The sequence below is a fragment of the Nomia melanderi genome, chromosome 14, assembly GCF_051020985.1.
Source record: "Nomia melanderi isolate GNS246 chromosome 14, iyNomMela1, whole genome shotgun sequence".
Classification (NCBI taxonomy): Eukaryota; Metazoa; Arthropoda; class Insecta; order Hymenoptera; family Halictidae; genus Nomia; species Nomia melanderi.
In genome coordinates, this window is record NC_135012.1 from 3,765,703 (window position 1) to 3,773,190 (window position 7,488).

Sequence of the window (7,488 nt, forward strand, 5' to 3'; positions counted from 1 at the left end):
ACACGGCAATTGGCCACTTCCCTCGGCGAGGGCTCGTAGGAAGCTGCCTTCAAAGTCACCAGTTATCATTGATCAAAATTACCACGTAATTTGATGAATGGCTGTCTTACCCGATGCCGGGCACCGGAGGATCGATGACTCTTTCCCCGACCGCGCGATGCTTCGGCTTCCGGCGCTTACCGATTCCAATTCGAGTAATTCAATCGGTCACGTTCGAATCATGACCGTTCGCGAACAGAAACTCCCCTTAATCGACACTTGAATTCAGTGGAAACAACTGTTTCGCTTTGGAGATTCTGCTAAATCGAGAATTCGGGAATAGGAACTGAATGTCTGATAGTTAACGAACAATTAGTCATTTGAATCGATACGCGAGCACTGGGAATGCATCAAATCTGCAGGTCACACGATCGAGTAACGATATCTATGCATTTTCATTTTTCAGAAATATTTAAGTATCTACAAAGTTTAATCGATTTCCGTATTCTTGAAATTTTGAGTTTTCATTCGATGAATCTGAATTTCTCTCGTTTGATCTCCATTGAATCTTCAATTGCTATTGAACTCGAGTTAATCCGACTACACTTCACTGATAAAAAAGAGTCAGATTCGTATCAGGTCGAGTGTCTCGGAATTTTTAAGCTTCGGAGGTTGCAATAGACGATTCTCTAGCTGATCGACGTTCAGGTTTTCCAGTTGGAATCGAGCAGATTTCGAGAGATGTTATGGTTTTCCGGTACGTACCTTCTTTCCACGGTCCCGGGAGGACCGGCTTTCCCGGCGGCGATTTCGAACGGATACGGGTGAACGATTAACAGAGCGGCGGCTAGCAAATTGTTCGTATTTATCGCGCGCTGCTTAATTGCGGCCACGACGGTGCCGTAAATTCGCGTGTTTATCCCGGGGAGATAGCCTGATAATGCATCCGAAAGGGTACCGACTCTGCAAATTTGTCTAGGCGAGCTTCTGCGTCACGCGAACCACCGATTTGTACAACGTCTTGCAACGAAGATGCCTTCCAGTCGGTAATTAGCATTCCGAGGCTAAGGGGAACATTATGGACATTTCTTTATAGCTTTTTTCTGATGTAGTTTCATAGGGTATTATTGCCTTGGTAAGAAGTTCAGTGAAAATTGGCGAAGTTAGAGTCATTTTTGCCATTTTTGGTGGTCACCGAACTTTCAATGTATTGAAATTTGAGATTCAAAGTTGAAAGGAGAAAATAGAAATTTGATAATTGAGGATTGGTTCTGGATTTATACTCAAGAATTCTGATGCAGTTTTATTAGGTATATTGTCTTGGTAAGAAGTTCAGTGAAAATTGGCGAGGTTAGAGTCATTTTCGCCATTTCTGATGGCCATCGAACTTTTGAATGTTTTTAAATTTGGAATTTGAGCGTTGAAAGATTGAAAGATTGAAAGTTGAAAGGAGAAAGTAGAAATTTGATATTTGAAAAATCTGAAATTAAGAATTAGTTCTGGATTTATATTTAAAGATTCTCTCTGACGCAATTTCATTAAGTATTACTGCCTTGGTAAGAAGTTTAGTGAAACTCGACGAGGTTAGAGTAATTTTTGCCATTTTTGGTGGCCAAAGAACGTGCAAAGTCTTCAAATTTGATACTTCAATGTCGAACGTTGAAATCTGATCATTTGAAAATTAGAGATCGAGAATTAGCTCTGGATTTCTCTTCAAGGATTCTTTTGTGTATGATCACGACGCGTTCAATATTGAATACTCACGTGACGCGTAATCGATATTCCGGAATCACATTCGTCCCCCACGCGTGTGTAAGATTATTTATGTAAACTGTACATTTGCGAAGCTGTCGCCGTCTCCCGCGCCTTTCACTTAGCATATTAATATGTCACATGATTACGATTTTTCCACGTTACAATCACAGCGCGTGACCACCGATGGAAATGAGCTCATAGAAAATCAGCTACCGAGCAACTTGTTTAGCGAAGATCGAGCGTACACAGACACGAAGATTTTTCTCATCGATCCGAGTATCGAAACTAATCGGTCGACAAAATATTCTGAATAATCGCAACGTTACCTTCGGATTTTCCCGGGTTTTTAAGGAAAACCGATTAAAAGGACGATGCTAAGTATTCCAGAAGCAACTGCGAAACTTTTGAAAGACAAAACCTCAGAGGAAGATGTTTATAAACGAAACTAATAAACTCCCATGCGTCACGATCAAGCAATCTTCATCGAAGCACAGAAAATTTCAAAGAAGATACGTCTGATATCGTGAAGATCTCATTTCGCGGACGCAATTCTCTGAGAATTCTCTTCACGAATGAAATCGGGAAAACACAACAGGTTTAGTTCATATCTCCTATTTAAATCAGTTTGCAATATTAAAATAAAACTAAAAACCACGTAATAACCAATACAACGAAAATATTCGCTAAAATATAGCGTACCAATGAATATCCATTATTTCTCATGAAATTGATCATCTTCAATTTAATGCATTTATAACAAACACGAACAGAAGGAATATAAAATACAACAAAATCCCTAAGAGTTTAAGAATATTACTTCATTTCCGATTTATCCAAAGTCTGGAGATAAAAGATTAGTTTCCACTTGAACGTTGTTTCTCCAAATCACTTCAGGAAGCTTTAATTCTGCAGAAAGATCCTCCGTCCAGTAATTACGTGAAATAACGAATGGACTCGGCGTGGAACTCGTAATTCGTGACGCTGACGAAGAGTTGTCTCGCGTGAATTCCTTCCGGGAACGGTTAATTGGCCGGCCGACCCTAAATCGGCCATTTTGAGTCTCGGAAACGAACGCGGTCCATTAGCCTGACGCTGGCAGCCGCCGCTCGCCGAAATTAGCCTGCTTTTGCATAATTACCCGGCAACTTTGTTCCTAAACCGACTACTCGCGAGTTCTTTCGATTCTTTCCGCTTTTTTTCTCGCGAGAAACGCTTTGTCCAGGACGCTGAAGATTCACGCGACCCATTTGTTCATTGTAGCAATTGATTCTTTTGATTATTGTGGAAGGAAGATCGAGTTAATGGCGGCCATTGTGCGAATGGTCCGTGGAAGAACAATTTCCTTTGTCTCACGGAGAATTCCGAAGTGTTTGCAACGTAACGTTACAGTGTTCGGCGATCCTTTCTTTTCATTAAACGCAAGTGAAATGACAAAAACAAATCGTTACCGGTATTCTAATATTTTTTATTGCTAAACGAAGGAGCCGATTGTTATTCTCGCTAGACTCGTTAGTAGTATCGCTGTTATCTTGTTAGTTTTCTCAGTCTCCTCGGTCTCATTATCCTTATTAGCCTTATCGTTCCCATTATTCTTGTCGTTCTTCCTTTCATACAAGTATTTATTGTCGTCGCGTGAGGAACTTCGCGTATTTCTTCATAAAAATCTTCTGCATGGAAATAGCTAGAGGAAATAAATCTCCTGAACGTTAACCAGAGAGCAATCCAAGAGAATCACGGAGAACCATGTCAAAGAAATTTAATTAACTCTATTCTTCTTTATTGACACTAAAACTACTGGACAAGTCGAATTGACTCACTTCAGAATCTATATTTTGCAAGTATTTAAATTATAAAGAGATTTTTGCAAGATTCTCAAACTTGCGTTCTGTACCGACGCAAGATTAACTTTTTGCACTCCAGAGGTAACTCAGTCACCATTTGATTGAATGTCACAAAATTACGAAGTGTTATATATATTACTAACTCTTATATAATACATTAATATGTGAAATGTTTATATAAAATCGCTTTGTTTAATTTACGTATGCTTTCTCATTAGTTCGTTTCAAATAGTATCATCCATGTCTCATCGAAAAGTGTCGAATGTTTCTACTAAAAAGCTTCCGAGTGCAAAGGGTTAACACTTTGACTGTAAATAAATAATCGGTATTCCCATGCAATCGAAACAGTTTTCTTAATAAAGCAAAAGCAAAAGAGGCAAGATTCTTCGGAACGATTACTTTACTTCCCTTACATCTCACACATTCAATAAAATTTAATACGTTCAATCTGTAACCAAGAAACTGAATGTTCAAGATTATACTAAAACTACCAGAGGGGTCAAATGACCCATGCCTGATATCTTTGCAATTATTAGAAAGGTAGCAAATGTTTCTCTGAGAAATTATTAAAGAAATTCATTTAACACTATGCAAATTGAATAAATCAATTAAAGTCTGAACAGATGCACTCTTAGAGTTTCTATAGCGAAATTTTCAAAAGTCAATTGAACTCGGTAGTTTTAGTGTTAAGAATGATGTGAACCTTCGAATCTCAAGGAAGATGTTCGAATTTTTCTAAAAAATTGAAAACGAGTCGCGCAGATTACTCGGTAGTTCGAATGTTAGTCGAATTCAAACTGAGAATTCTGTCCGAGAGAAGTTGCTTGAACGACAGCGCTAGAAGACCGGCCGGCAGCCATTCGCCACGGATGTCCCATGGGTTCACGACCCCATGGCAGTATATTAGAGCACTGAATTAGTTAATGCGCCAGTCACATGGCCGGCCAGCGACGAATTGCCAGTCACATGACCAGTCAACAGTGTACAATACGATTGCATTTTGGACAGGATCGTTTCGTTCAATCATTGGTCCCTTCCTTCCTGTTTAGCTCTCTCCCTCGTGCCAGCTTGTTTACCGTCTCTGATTCCTCTGAAGCGTCGTTCTGATTGCCGGCTCAAGGTTGCCGCTTCGCGATCCCCTAACGTGAACCGATCCGCGAGATCCATCGCTTGGGAATCTCTTTCGGAAACCAACGGAACCAGGAATCGTTCGATCTTCTCGTTTCGCTAAGAGTGGAAGTCATGCAAATGAATCGTGCGATCATTTACGTTTGTTCTTTACGATCCAGGGATCGAGTATAGTGGATTTGATTATTCCAACGCGATTCGATCTAGAGATCGTATCTCCAGCTATTTTTCTATCTTATAGAAGATGTGGCTCGATAAGAACTTACTTTTGAGATTACTCCGCATAATTTAGATACAACGTTCGAGTATCGACTTGATTAATCCGGCGCGATGGGATCTACAGAGATTGCGGTTGTTTTTCTATCTGATAGATGTAAACTTTGATTAGCAGTGATTTGCTTTTTGAACGGAGCGATTAAACGGACGTCGGAATTTTTCGACGAAGTCAACGCGACGTCGTTCCTTGCAGAATCTAGGGAGCGTCTAGGAACTTCCAATAAAGGATCAACGATCAAGGAGGAACAAGCATTCAGCAGAGCGATAACTCTTCGGCAATAGGGTCTAGGACGGAAGACGAGTAGCGTGTGCAGCAACGATCAGACAGCTCGCCGCGGAGGATTGATCCAATGAGATAAAAGGTAATTAACGATTCCCGGGGCATGATTAAGGAGATTAATCAGCGTGACGACGTGCTATCCGTGTTCTGTCGCTTAAAACGTGCCGCTGCGCGGCGACTCAATCGAGATTTACGATGTTACCTCGGTGACGTGTTTAATTCGAATGTTTTACTCCGTTCTCAACCGATTCCTTCTTCCCGAAACTATTGTCTTCCTTATTACGACGGTTAACCCTTTGCACTCGAGAGGTGATTCTCAGTCACCACTTGATCCGATGCAATGAAACTATAAAACTTTGGAAGAGAACGCCTGTAAAAGAGTTGCGGAAGGAGAGTTGTGTGTTGGCCTCCAACTTTTAGCTTTATCTTATTAAATACATATATTTATTCCTAGCTCTCGATTACTCAAGATCCACCCTTTCATTATTTATATTATATTATATACTGTATATATACAACACTTTCTATCAATACTCGTATCGATCAACCGAATCGCATTCTTCTAGAAACGAGATTCTTCTCTAATAAGATCCCTGACATTCACGAGTCTTTTTGGAAACTTACAGAATTCGTAGTATTCTCGAAATTCTGGGTTCGAATTTTGAAGTGCGTTTAAATTTAGTTATAAGAATTATTATTATTATTATTAATATTAATAATAATATTATTATTAACCCTTTGAACTCGGAAGGTAACTCTGTCACCATTTGATTTGATACAGCAAAACTATGAAGTTGAATGTTTACTATTTTAAATTAAACTTTGCATTGCAATGTGAAATATTTAAATAAAATAGCTTTGTTGCTTAATTTATCTATGAATCATCGTTAAATCAGTTTCAAACAGTGTAGTCTTTATCTCATCAGTGTTCAAATATTTCTACTGAAAAACTGCGGAGTGCAAAGGGTTAATATTTAATATTGAACTGTATATAATGCATCGGTGTGTGAAATATTGGGGTAAAAAAGCTTTGTTTCACAATTTACTCGTGATTTCTCGTTGAGTTAATTTCAAGAAATATCTTCTTTGTCTAGTTAGAAAATGTTAAGTACTCCTAACGAAATACTTCCGGGTGCAAAGGGTTAACCCTTTGCGGACGAAGATTGTTGAAAGGATACAGAACCTTTTGCAAATTCTGCTAAATTAAACAATGAATGCTTTAATCATACAGAATAAGGAAACTGTGTACTGATTTCTTGCTGTTCGAACAGTTAAATCATTTGTTTACAACTGGGTATTCCAAACATGGAAGTTTGATCTCAGCAAAATGCCAAAATTCGTCTGCAAAGGGTTAAACCATTCGTTCGCAATTTACTATATCTAATATAAAAGTTCGATCTCCCTAAAATGTTAACCCTTTGAACTCTGTAGGCTCCAATATTGCACCAGTTGTAATATTAAATATTTTACTGAATCTTAAAGAAACTACCCTAAAATTATTCGATTTTTCACGCATCCAAATTTTGTACTAACAAGGAAAATAAAAGACCGAAGAAATGTTATAGTATTTCTAATTTTCGCTAAGAATACTATAGAAATTTTTTGCAGTTGCTGATAGATTACAAAACAACTGGAGTGCTAAGGGTGAACCCCTTGCCCTACAATATCGTGCCAGACTCGTGGCGAAGATTTCAAATAAAATAACAAATTTAAATATCATTTAATTCTTCCAAGTCCGAATTGAATATTATTTTTCTATTAACTGTAACACTTCTGTGCGTAGACATAGAATAGACGAAGAATTTCCCTCTTTGTTTAACACTGTTTCTACTGAGGTGTCGACAGACCGAATTTTCAACTTAACGCTTAGCACTCCAGATGGTTTTGTAATTTATCAAAAACTGCACCTAATTTTTATGGTATCTCTAGCGAAAATGAAAAATGCTATAACATTCCTTCGATCTTTTATTTCCCTTCTCAGTACGAACTTTGGATGTGTGGAAAATCGAATAATTTTGGGGTAGTTTCTTTGATTCGTTAAAATATTTGATATTATAACTGGTGCAATATTGGAGCCTACAGAGTTGAAAGGGTTAAAACTATTTCCCAACCTTAGTCGTATGTTCTGAACTGACCTTCGACTTTACCAACAACGATTATAACACTAACTACAGGAATCATCCAAAATTCAATCGGGGAGAATTGTTAAACTGAGAGAAGAATTGTAAG

At 38.4% G+C, this 7,488-nt stretch overlaps 1 protein-coding gene across 3 annotated transcripts in view; it reads right to left on the reverse strand.

Moving 5' to 3' along the window:
• The window catches only part of ClC-a (chloride channel protein 2), a 59,507-nt gene that overhangs the window by 25,268 nt on the left and 26,751 nt on the right, over positions 1–7,488 (reverse strand). The window contains exon 1 of one of the 3 annotated variants that reach the window (XM_031976952.2): positions 745–814. The exons of the other annotated variants lie outside the window; for them this stretch is intronic. The gene's annotated coding sequence lies outside the window, so the exon portion shown is untranslated. Of the gene's footprint in view, positions 1–744; positions 815–7,488 lie in introns of those variants that run through there. 3 annotated transcript variants of the gene reach the window in all.